Consider the following 13,876-nt stretch of genomic DNA (forward strand, 5'->3'; position numbering starts at 1 on the left):
ACTGGCCAATAAGAGAATATTACTTACAATAGGGGCCTGCACATGTAGGAAGGCCAATTGCCTAGAGCTCACTGCTCAATGAGAAGTCACATTGACTTACAATGAGGATTATACTAATCCAATGATCTGTACTGCTTTACAATAGCATCTTCAATGCCAGATTCAGTACTGGTTCTTTCTCTATTCTTTACATATACCCTTGACCTATAATTCGCACATTAGGTCTGCCTAGTAATTTTCTTTATGCTCTCTTACTTTTCTTTCAATTGTCTACAATGATCTTATTTATATACAAGAGTCATTTTACAATTTGCCAAGTCGGCTTACAATAATAAACAAAATATTACATATAAAAAAAAATTCTGTTGGCCTCTATGCCGATATACATCTTTTCTTCTGTGCGGGTGCCGGTGCCGGTGTAGAGTGATCTTGTTGATGCCGGTGCACTGTCTTTCTTGAATAATGCTTTGTTGGTATGATGTCTTGTCGGTGCCATAGGATTGCAAGGTTGCCATCAATGACAAAACCTTCAATCACACACAATGTCTCATTGGAGTGTCCATATGCCAACAGGCCCCACATTCATAATTTCCTCCTCCATGTATTCTGCAAACTTTTCTACCACTGTTCTTGCATACTCTCTTCCTTGGTAAGACTATTTCCTTATGATTTGTTTTAGCATCCCCATTTATTATTTTATTCACCTTCTTAATCTCAGTGCTCCTTGCCTTTGCCATTATTTGGATGATAGAATGATGGGCGCGAGAAGGCCAATCCTCTCCAACAAAAGATTTCAGACGTTTCCAACGACCAACTCATCACTTTAAACAAATCTTAAACCATTCACATGTAGGAGGAAATCATTCATTAGAATGGAAATTAAACATTCATACATAATCCTAAAACCTTGTTATCTCATAATACTTGGCCACTAAAACAAGTGTTTATTGGTATAGGTGAGATTCAATGAAACTTCTTGTTATTTGTCAAATATTACTAGTTGCGTGTTTTTATATTTTGGCTTAAACAACACATTCTAAGATTTAACTTCTTTATATGGTTCATTGGAAATCACACTAATAGTTGGGTCCTATTGAAGAAGCTAGTGTAATTTAAAATTGATAATGAAGAATGCGAACAAATAATGTGTAAAAAATAATAGAAATCAGAAACACACGTTTTAATGTGGTTCTTCCTTCCAATTGAATTCCCTGGATCGATCATTAAATAACTCATGGTGTCTCTTAGTCTAATACTCGATGAGTCATCCAAATATTTTGCAAGGCCCCACATTCATAATTTCTTCCTCCATGTATTCTGCAAACTTTTCTACCACTGTTCCTGCATACTCTCTTCCTTGGTAAGACTATTTCCTTATGATCTGTTTAGCATCCCCATTTATTCTTTTACTCACCTTATTAATCTCAGTGCTCCTTGCCTTTGCCAATTTTTGGATGATAGAATGATGGGCGTGAGAAGGCCAATCCTCTCCAACAAAAGATGTCAGACATTTCCAACGAGCAACTCATCGCTTTAAACAAATCTTAAACCTTTCACATGTAGGAGGAAATCATTGATTAGAATGGCAATTAAACATTCATACATAATCCTAAAACCTTGTTATCTCATAATACTTGGCCACTAAAACAAGTGTTTATTGGTATAAGTGAGATTCAATGAATCGTCTTGTTATTTGTCAGATATTACTAGTCGCGTGTCTATTATTTTGGCTTAAACAATATATTCTAAGATTTGACTTGTTTATATGGTTCATTGGAAATCACACTAATAGTTGGGTCTTATTGGAGAAGCTAGTGTAATTTGAAAGTGTTAATGAAGAATGTGAACAAATAATGTGCAAAAAATAATAGAAATCAGAAACACAAGTTTTAATGTGGTTCACCATGATAGGCTACATCCACTATGAAGCATGGCAATTCTCATATTAATCTCTATTTATCAATCATACATATGTTGTAGCTAATTACCTTAGAATCTATACATCAACAATATTACCTTATGCATATATACATAAGCATTCAAGAGAGAATATTGAGAGAGAAGACAATAGAGGGACAGGAAGTCTATTGGGCTTCATATACCCAACAATCTCTGATTTGAAGTCCAATGACACTACTACATATCAAAGATTCCCCTATAGACACTTAAAAATGTTGCATCACTAACACACTTATTATTCCTCTTAATTAATTAAATAATTCTTTAATTATTTAATTAAGCTAATTCTTAATCTTCTGACCTAATTTAATACTCGTATTCAACATTATTAATTATTCAATCTCTTCTTCATCATTTAATCTCTTCTTTATATTAATTAAATAATTTTATTATTTAATTAATTTTCAATTAATACCTTTAATTAAATAATCTTTATTATTTAATTAAATTCAATTTCTAAGTTCTTATAATTAAATAATTTCATTAAATAATTTAATTATCTAACTCATTCTTTTCTAATTCAAAATTCAAAAATTCAGAATTCCCCAAATTCTAATTTCATTTAATTTCAAATAAATGTGCATTACATTTCACGAATTCGAAAATCCAAATTCAAGTCAATGAAATTTGAATTTCAAATCAATTTCCTACAGCACATGTCAAATTTCTAACTGAAATTGACTTTGAGTCTAACTGTCAATCACCTTTTTTTGACTGATCAATCAATTCAATTAACTTCCCAATCTATTTAGTCATCTCCTCAGTTAACTTGTCAATCAACTTTTTCGAACAAACTCATCTATTCAATTCACTAATCAATCAATCCAATTCACTGATCAATCAATTCAGTCAACTCATGAATCAAATGAGTTTAACTCTCAATCAGCTCTATCTCAATTGATCTCAACCGTTGATAGATTCTATTCTCAAAGGCATCTCGACCATTCATTTTTTCCATTTGAAGTCTATAAATTCAGCTCCATTCTCCCATTTTCAATAATCACGACCTTCGAATTCTTTTGTCATTTTGTAGGTTAACAAGTGTGACTCTGAGAGCCAGCATATCACAGGAAAGAGAAGAACAATCAAAGTGACATTGCAATAGGGAGTTTAATTAGATTATTCATTTCATTTGCACACTTTCATTGATATTCTAGAATTCGTTAATTAGATAGGATTCGTGATTTCTTTTTATTCTGATTAACAATGATGATTTTTTTTGTAAAAACACTGGTGAACCCGACGTGAAGTAATAACAATCCTAAATTTATCTTTTGTTTTTCTATCTTTTTGCAGATAGTGTATAGCGTTTCACATTCGTAAACAGGTTTTTGTATTTGTAGCTCTAGTATTTCACATTCATTGAGATACTATTTCGCATGACTTGAGCTGGTGTTTTGCATGCATTTATTAGGAATGTCGCATCCGTCACAGGTAAAAGCATGGTAAAGGAATTAGGTTGTTTTCTCTTAGCTACTATGTCACCTTTTTATTTCAGATCCTAATTAGTTTTCCAGTACCTGAATTTTTTTCTAAATAGGATAGAGTTAGATTTACAATGCGCCTAACCATATGGTTCGTAGGGTAAGAGTTAGGATTGCAGGATCTAGACAAGTAGAAAACATAGACGCCAATGGTGACAACATCAACCTCATGTGCAGATCAACTATTTATCGAACTAGAACTACAAATTAAATATTTCCAATATGAGAAACTTGTCTTAGCTTATATTCAAAAATATCAGATGATACAAGGGATAGATTTGAGGTTCTAACTAGGATTTGCAAAAAATAAATCAATCTATTTGCAGGTTTTGATTTTTTTAAATTTTTGTACAAAAGTCGATTACGCATTCATTCTGATTTTGTTTTTAATTAAGTAAAAATAGGTTTTAAGGGACCCGAAACCTGATTACATTCGATAGATAGCCAAGAAGGAAATAAAACAAGACAGCTGCAAAGGACCAGCAAAAAAACCAGCAGCAGAGAAAGGGACAACAAGAGGCCAACAAGAAATTGGCCCCAAGCCCAGCATTACAAGTTAATTAAAACTCTTAATAGATTCCTCAGCATTCTGAACCAAGAGCATCATTGCCTTGGCTGCTTCCCTCAGGTCATTGTTTTCCTGTCCTAGCTGGCTCTCTTTCATTTTGGTGTCCTTCCCAGTAGTGGTCTGCCTAGTTCTCCATCTAGGATTCTGGTGGGTGGGGCTGAAGGTTGGAGTGTCTTCTATAATTACCAGATTCTTATCCTGATTTTTCCTTTCCAAATGATCCACCAAAGCATTCATATTCTGGGAAGAAACTTTAAGGACCCGGAGGCTGTGGTTCATGAGGCTTTTCAGAGCCTTCTCATTACGGGCAATCTGGGTGTTGATGTTGTCTTTGTCCTCCTCCACCCACTCTATCAGAGTTTTGATAACATCCTCCAAGTGTTTCAGGTCCCCTTTGATCAGATCTTTCTCCAGCCAATCCTCCATCTCCATTTCCTCCTCAGCTTCACTGTTTTCCTTATCCTCATTTTGTTTCCTAGAGTCAGAATCCTTAATCAGCTTATTAATCTTATCTTCCAGCTCCCTTTTCTTACCTTGCATACTGGTGATGTTTTCAACAACCCATTTCTGGAAATTGAAGGATTCCAGAGTGCAGTTACGGGTTGTGTTCAAGATGGTGTTCGTAGAGTCCTTGCCTTGTTTAGTCTCTCAGAGTTAGGGTTGTCATACTCCTTAGGATTCAGAGCAGCATTCTCACTTTTCGAGCCCTTAGGGTTAGAGTGAGGGTTTTTGGAGTTACCCCCTTCCTTCCCTTCACCATAGTTCTCATCCTTATTTTGCTCCATTTAAATATCAGTGTCCTTATCCTTTTCCTCTTCCTCATCACAATGCACCTCCTTTTCCTCATGCTCTATTTCAACTTTACTTTTTTTGTGGGTAGGGGTGTTGGGTTGATCCCCATCCAAGTCAGAGTCTTTGTAGCTCTCAGAGATATGAGCGTTAGTGATCAAGGGGCCATCTTTGGTTTCCCTAGCCTTGTCCTTTAGATATTCATATATTAGCAGTATAAGCCCCTAGTGGGCTAAAGGGTAAGAGTTAGGATTTTTAGCATGGTCTGCAAGGCTCTTATTTAGAGAGGATGCTAAATAGAAAGGTAGGGAAATTTTAGCCCCATGACGGAAATGGTTCAAAATAGAGAAATGATAGTTATAAATTTTTGTAAATTTGCCATCCATAGTCAAATACTCCATTAAAACCCTTAGAACTTTTTGCCAAAATGGCTTTACCTGCTGGGGAGTGTAGTAGGAGATGTTGTCCTTCTTCACAAGCTTGCCCTTCTCATCCTCAGACTTCGGGAAGTTTTTGAAAGCTTCAGCTGCATACTTTCAATCCCTGTAGAATTTAGTCCCCTCCGTCTAAAGACCCATGACCTCTGCAACCAGGTTTTCATCAATTTGCCAAATCTCCCTGAATAGGGTGACTCTGTTGTTACTCTAGCTTTTAGTAAAACCATAAGACACAGAATTTCTGCTTCCATGAAGCTTTTCCATATAGTCAGTAAAGCAGTATCTGTGGAGCCTTCTCCAAACCTTTCGTTCACTCTTCCAATTTTCACATCCTGGAGGCTCGTTCTTGTTTAGGTTACCACCCATTCTGAGCTCCAAGTAGAGATACCCACTACTACAATTCACAGTCCATAGATGAAACCCTGAAAACATGTTATTTCTAGAATTCCAGTGTAGAGACTCTTTTCTTGTTTTGAAATTGCTGCTTATGGCCGCACAAACCCAGCAATTATTACTATGATCTTTCTCACACATATGATCTTGGAAATAATGTTGAAAAACACTCATAAGTTGATAGTTAATCCGCCCCCAAAATCTATCTTTGGAATTCATTACCCAAAAAGTAATCATGAGATTAACTTGACCCATTGATGCAATCAAAGGATAATTGCTCTTTAACCTCCCTTTTGATGTGAGTTTCTCCAATGTATTTGACATCCTTCTCCAAATTGACCCCTTCATTGGCTAGGATATCCGCAACCTTATTGCCTTCTCTAAAGGTATGAGTTATACTAATACTAACATAGTTATTTAATAGATACTTAATTTTTTTAACTAAATTAGTAATATTCCAGGAAACAGAGCTTGTATCTTTGAGAGCTTGTATGATGTTTAAAAAGTCCCCTTCGAGCCAAATTTTTTTGAATTTGAATTCCTGAGCTAGTTGGAGGCTCTTTAGCATTGCTAGAGCTTCAGCCACATGGTTTTTTTGGACCCCAAAAGGAGAAGAAAAAGAAGCAATGCAAATTCCTTGAGCATTTCTAATAACTCCTCCACCACTAGCCTTCCCGGGGTTCCCTTTAGCCGCCCCATCAAAATTTACCTTTATGTAGTCATAATCAGGAAAACGCCAAACAATGTTATCTCTCCTATTCTTATTTTCTGATCTATAGACCTTATGTATTAGGTTCCATTCAGTGAGGATGTCTCTTTCCATATCATTCATATCAGTAATAGACCATTGCTGATTGTTCTTGTGAGGAATATTGATGATCTCCTTTATAGCCCTGCAAATTTTTTCAAAGACCAAAGGTTCTTGATAAGTTGGCATTTGGTTGGAAAATTCCATTGCCAGATAATATCCTTGATACTCTTGTTCATAACCCAATTGGCTTTCCATTTTTTCCACATTTTGCACCAAATATCTGAGGTAAAAGAGCAGTGAAAAAAGAGATGATCAACTGATTCCCCCTCCTTCTGGCATAGCTCACATCTATTAGGGAATTTGAAACCTCTTCGGATTAAATTGTCAAGAGTAAGGGTACTATTATGAGAAGCAAGCAAAAATAAAATGTTGACTTTAGGGATCAAAATGTTGTTCCAAACTTTACTCCAAATGGGATTACTGGTTTGAGAAAAGGTGTTTTTGTAGGCTGAGGCAACCGTAAATTCACTTTTAGGATCACTTTTCCCGAGGAACACATCATCATAGTCTTTGTTTGGGGAAAAGGACAGTAACTCCTTCTAGAGTAAGGAAAATCTAGAATGAATATCATCAAGCCTAACCCACTTGTCCTCCTTCTAGTAGTCACACACCATAAGCCCAAACCTCCTTTTACATTCCTCAATAATTTGACTATTGCCTTGATCATAAAGAGCTTCATTCTTCATCCAGGGGTCTTCCCAGAACCTTATTCTATCACCTTTTCCAAGGACCCATCCAGCCCCATCTTTTGCCACTTTTATGGATTTAGTAATGCTATTCCAGATGAAGGATCCAATAGGGATGTCTTCAGAATTAAGGACCCCTTGGATAGGCTGATTCTGAATGTATTTGTCAAACCAAATTTGATTCCAATATTTTGTAGTATCATAGGCTCTCCATAATTGTTTAGCAAGAAGAGCTTTGTTAAAGGTTTTTAGAGCTTTAATCCCCAACCCCCCTTTGTTCTTTGGTGAACAAAATTTGTCCCAAGCAACCAAGGATATTCTCTTTTTTTTTTCCACTCTAGACCATAAAAAATCTCTTTTGGATTCTTTCCATTGCTTCAACAAATTTAGCCGGGATACCAAATAGGCTAAGGGCATAAATAGGGAGATTTTGAAGAGTAGCTTGAAGGAGCTGCAATTTCCCAACTTGAGATAAAATTGAACCTTTCCATCCAGCAAGTATTTTATTGAATTTATCAATAAGCATATTCCAAAAGGAATTTGGGGGAGCTAAACCCAAGGGAAGACCCAGATAGGTGGAAGGGAGCATTTCCACTTTGCACTTAATAATTTTAGCAATTTTCTGTTGTCTTATGACCGGAGTATTCAGGAAGTAAATAGCTGATTTGTCCCAATTGACTTGCTGACTAGTAGCCAAAGCATAGGAGTTAAGAAAAGTTTTGAAGGCATCAGCCTCCTTAACAGAAGAATATCCCATGAGGATAGTATCATCAACAAACTGTTGATGAGAGCAAAAAACATTGGCAGAGGAAGGTTGAAGACCTTTGATAGTTTTGCTCTGTTTCAAATTGTGAATCAATCTGCTCATACTTTCAGCCAAAATGGTGAAAAGGATAGGATATATGGGATCTCCTTGTCTGAGCCCCCTTGAAGTTTTAAAAAAATTGGTAGGATATCCATTAATCAGAATAGAGAACATAGGAGTGGTGAACAACTCTCTGATTATTTTGGTTACCTTTTCATCAAAACCAAAAGCCCCCATGATTTTGAAAAGAACATTCCACTCCACTCTATCATAAGCCTTTGCCAAATCCAAATTTATCAAGAAGCCTTCTTTTTTAGCAACACTAAGGGAATGAATGTTCTCATGAACAAGAATAATAGAGTCCAAAATCTACCTGCCAGGGACAAAACCTTTCTGCTCCTCAGAGATGATGAAGGGAAGCACCGCCAAAATTCTAGTGGTCAGAACTTTGGATATGATTTTGTAGAAAGAGTTACATAGGCTAATTGGCCTAAAATTTCCCATAGAGTCCACCCTAGCAACTTTGGGGATTAGGGCTATAAATGTGGAGTTGAGTTCCTTAAGGATTCTTCTAGATCCAAATAATTCTTTGACTGCATTAACCGTGTCTTCCCCCACAATATGCTAAAATTCTTGGAAGAAAAACATAGGGAAACCGTCAGGACCTGGAGCTTTATCCCCTTGAAATGAAAAGACAACTTTTTTAATTTCTCCAGTAGACAGGATAGCAGAAAGGGCCTTATTCTGAATAAGGTTAATGATATTAGGAATGATATTAACCAAATTGAGTTGGTGGGTTTGATCAATGTCCTTGTTACTTGTGAGGAGCTGATTGAAGAACTTGACAACTTCATCCCTGATTTCATCCTTATTAAGTAGAGTGTTGTTTTCAACAATCAGTCTTGTGATTCTATTCACTGCCTTGTGTTTTAGAGAAGTCATGTGGAAAAATTTAGTGTTTCTGTCCCTTGCCTTCAACCATATAGCCCTAGATCTCTGCCTCCAATAGATTTCTTCCCTAGAAATAATGTTGTGGAGTTTGACTAGAACATCATCTTCCATGGCTTTGGAATACTTTTTGTAGCCTTCTTTCTGTATTGAATTTTGGATTTGGTCCAGTTCCTCCTTTAGTTTTTTCTTTGAATCAAAGATATCACCAAAGACCTTCTTATTCCAAATCTTAATGTTGGTTTTGATATTTTAAAGTTTTTTAGCAACTTTATACATGGCAAATCCATTAACATCAAGATTCCACCAGTTAGCAATAGATTTTTCAAGATTAGGGTGGGAAGTCCACATCTTTTCAAACCGAAAAGGGAAACTTTGATTATTCTTAAAATTCTCAACAACAAAAGAGATGGGATAATGGTCTGACCCAATTCTATTAATAACAGAAAGGGAGCATCTATGAGAAAGAATCCAATCATTAGTAACAAGGGATCTATCAAGTCTTACCTGGATGAGATCTTCATCATCCCTTTGGTTAGACCAAGTGTAGGAAGCCCCATTGAGATCCATATCAATGAGAGAATTGACATTAATAAATTCCATCAAGTTAGATCTGTTGTCTAGTTGAGCTTGACTGCCTCCAAATTTTTCAATGTCTTGCAGAGGAGTATTGAAATCTCCCATCACAACCCAATTGTTTAATGGGAAGGAATTTCTTTTATGCTGAATTCATTGAGATTAATTTTGATTTTGTTTCACATTCATGCAAATAGTATTTCACATATGTTTAGGTATCATTTCACATGCGTTCATTTTGTGTTTCGTATGTGTTTTGTTGTTGTTCACATTCAGTTGGTAAATCAAAATTTTCTTTGTTTTCTTTATCTTTGGTTTTTCAGTTTTTCTTGTGCTACTAATTATTTGTCTACAATGTGTAGCGAGGATAATGGAGATATTTTAATTAGTCTAAGACTAAGATAAAACACCAAACTACTAACAGATCGTTTGCAGGGGTAGATTAGGAGAGTGTTCTTGATGCAGGAGAATCCCTGGTTCATACTAATCTTGCATCAACCAAAAACATTTTCTTTCTATTTTGCTTTCTATTTACAGTTTCAACATTTCTTTCTGTGTGTCCTAGTTTTGGCTCACTAAATCCCATGGGGTTGGGTTCTAATTGAAGACCTAATCATCTTTCTTATTTCCAAACCGCATCACTTTTGGATAATTTTCCGACAAGATATCGCTATCAGTTTCTTTGATAGTTTCCAATTACCGGTTGACAATTTCTTGTTACCGGTTGCCTGGACCTTTTTTGGTGATCTATCAGAACCCCTTCCGAAGCTTTCAGATCCTTGGGCATTGATTATGATGTTCCTTGGCATGTGGTCAACCTTTTCCCATGATCTACACTTCATCCTTTCAATTTTTTGGAGGAACTTCTTGGCTGAGACCGACCTTGTTGATTTTACATGTTGGCTCTTGTTCTTCGGGTTTTGATTCCTTTTTGAACCGACCGGATCCTTTGGATCATATATATAATTGTAATTTCACATTAGAATGTAAGAAATCAAAGAATCAAGTAGCTAAACTGAGCATAGAAGATAAATCTTAAGATTCAAGGTCTCGGTTGTGACCTATTCTATACTTTGAGCATGTTCTAGCAGGCTTGTGAGCCAGTTATGTTGTACCCCAGTTGTTACCGGTTGGTTGTAATCAATTTTTCATGTTATAATACAATTTGTGTTGCATTGCCTCCATCATATCTTTGTGTTTCTATTGTGTTACTCTTACTGACTGATCCAGATTGATCTCTTTGAGGTCCTTCCTAACCAGTGACTGCTTCAAGTGGTATCAGAGTGAAGTTTCATTCCAGAGGTTGTGTGTCTTGAAAATTTTGTTGTAGGGTGGCAGACTGTGGATCTGACCTGCAGCTGCAAAGGACCGGTATGAACGATGGCACAAAGAGGAGCTAGGAATGGTGGAGTGCATGGGAATGTAGACCCTACTGTGATGGAGATGTTGCAAGGTATAGCAGCCCAGTTGGAAGTCATGGAGACAACCCAGAGAAGAGGCCGACATATTGAAGAAGTGAAGATGAAGGAAACAAAGCCCTAACATAACAAGTAAACCCACCGGTAGCTGATTCGGATGAGGAAAGGTTTTTGAGGTTTTTGAGTAGGGTGTATACTAAACCTCATTTTACTACACCAAAATATGATGGGAAGTTGGATTCAAATGAATTGATGGATTGGATCTTGGAGATGGAGAAATATTTTGATTTTGAAAACACTGCAAAAGAGAGGAAGGTGAAATATGTCTATACCCGGTTGAAAGGTCACACATCTCTTTGGTGGGAGAATTTGCAAGTTGATAAATAGAGAAGAGGTAAATAGAAGATTAAGACATGGGATCATATGATTACTAAGTTGAAGTAAAAGTTTATGCCAGCTAATTAGCAAGTGAATTTGTTCCAGAAGTTGCAAAATTTGAGACAGAAGGAATCTAGTGTGAAGGAATACACTGAAGCATTTTACTAGTTGAACATCATATTCGAACATGTTGATGATGAAGTTGAACAAGTTGCAAGATATTTGAATGGATTGCAGATGTCTATACAAGATGAACTCAGTTTGATCAAATTGGAGAGTGTTGAAGAGGCTTATCAGGATGCCCTAAAGGCAGAAGAGAAGCTAAATAAAAGACATGAGCAGAGGCAGTGAGGCTAAGGTGGAAGGTTTACCAGAGGAAGATTTCAAGGAGGAAGAGGATATACCAGAGGTAGAGGAACCTATATAGAGAAGAACAAGGACAAGGAAGTAAACATAGAAGGTAATTCATATCGGAAAGGTAATAGAAATTTCTACCAGATGGCTACCAGAGTGATAATTTTGGAAGACAAGACAAGAGAACATTTAGAGGAACTTGTTATAAGTGTGGAGGAGAAGGACATCATGCCTTTGAGTGTAAGAAGATAGATAATACAAGAAGAGAAGTAGTGGTGGAAGAAAACTCTACTAGATCAGACAATAAACCGGAAGATGGAGAACTGTTCATGATGAGGAGAGATTTGTGTCATATTGAAGGAGATGAAGAGCCCTTGCAGAGGAAGAATTTATTTGACCAAATGTAAAGTATCTGGTAAGTGTTGTAAAGTTGTTATTGATAGCGGTAATTCAGATAATCTTACTTCAGAATAGATGGTGAATAAGTTGAATTTGGAGAGATTTAAACACCCTAAAACTTATCAGATAGCATGGATTCGGGATTAACATAAGTTGTAAGTAAGTGAGCAATGTTTGGTGAAATTGAAAATTTGGAAATTATCATGATGAAGTCTTGTGTGATATTATGCCTATGGATATTTGTCGTCTTTTGTTGGGTAGACCTTGGCAATTTGATAGATAGGCAGTACATGATGGGAGGAAGAATACATACACTATTGTGGTAAATGGGATGAAGCAAACCTTGTTTCCTTTCAAGAACCTTTGAAGAATGAATTATGTACAAATGCTAGAATCTATTTGGTAGATGGAAGGAAATTCCTGGATGGATTGAGACATGAGAATGTGTGTTTTGCCTTAATTCATAAGAAGACTGAGAAATCAAAACCAAAAGGAGAATAACTGGAAGAGATAAATGATTTGCTGATAGAATATGAAGACATCACTTCAGATAATGTACCTGATGGATTCCCACCCGTGAGAAGTATTATTCATTTCATGGACTTGGTTCCCTGAGCTAGTTTGCCTAACAAAGTTGCACACCAAATGACATCGACAAAGAATGAAGAACTGAATAGACAAGTGCAGGAGCTGTTGAAGAAAGGTTTGACCAGGGAAAGTCTGAGCCCTTGTGTAGTACTAGCAATATTAGCACCTAAGAATAATGGAGAGTGGAGAATATGTATTGATTCTAGAGCAAGAAAGAAGATCATAGTGAAGTACCGATTTCCTTTTCCTAGGATGGATGGCATAATGGACTGTTTGAGTGGAACCAAATACTTTACAAAGATAGATTGAAGAGTGGATATCATTAGATCAGGATCAGAGAAGGAGATGAGTGGAAGACAACATTTAAGACAAATAAAGGACTGTATGAATGGTTGGTGATGCCTTTTGGGTTAACTAATGCACCAAGTACTTTCATGAGGCTGATGAATGAGGTATTGAAGGAATTCTTGGTTAAGTTTGTTATTGTGTATTTGGATGACATTGTGATTTGTAGTAAGACAAAAGAGGAACATTTGTTGCAATTGAGACAAGTTTTATAGAGGTTGAGAGAATAAAAGTTGTTGATCAATATTAAGAAGTGTACTTTCATGAAGGATGAGTTAGTCTATTTGGGATTTGTGATAGCTGAGGATGGTTTGAAGATGGACCCTGAGAAAGTAAAAGCAATTGTTAAGTGGCCTACACCGAAAAGCATGGAGAGATAAGATAATTTCATGGATTGGCTAGTTTTTACCGGAAGTTCATCAAAAATTTCAATTCAGTTTGTAACCCTATGACTGAGACCATGAGAGGAGATCGGAAGGAATTCAAGTGGACCATCAGAGTAAACAAAAGTTTTGAACTATTGAAGTAGAAAGTGACTGAGAAGCCCATGTTAGATTTACTGGATTTCAATAAAGTATTTCAAGTGGATTGTGATGCAAGTGGAACAACAATAGGAGTAGTCTTGAGTCAGGAAGGGAGAGCATTAGCTTATTTTAGTGAGGAATTGAAAATGCCCAAAGGAGATATTCAGTGTATGATCAGGAGTTTTATGCCATAGTTCAAGCCTTGAAGAAGTGGAGACATTACTTGTTGCCTAAGGAGTTTGTGTTGTATACAGATCATCAAGATTTGAAGTATTTGAACAGTTAGAGTAAGTTGAATCAGAGACATGTGAGATGGGTAGAATTCTTGTAGAGTTACACCTTTGTGTTGAAGCATAGAAGTATAAAATTTAACAAAGTTGTTGATGGATTGAGTAGGAGTAGGAATTTGATGAC

The sequence above is a fragment of the Cryptomeria japonica genome, chromosome 7, assembly GCF_030272615.1.
Source record: "Cryptomeria japonica chromosome 7, Sugi_1.0, whole genome shotgun sequence".
Classification (NCBI taxonomy): domain Eukaryota; kingdom Viridiplantae; phylum Streptophyta; class Pinopsida; order Cupressales; family Cupressaceae; genus Cryptomeria; species Cryptomeria japonica.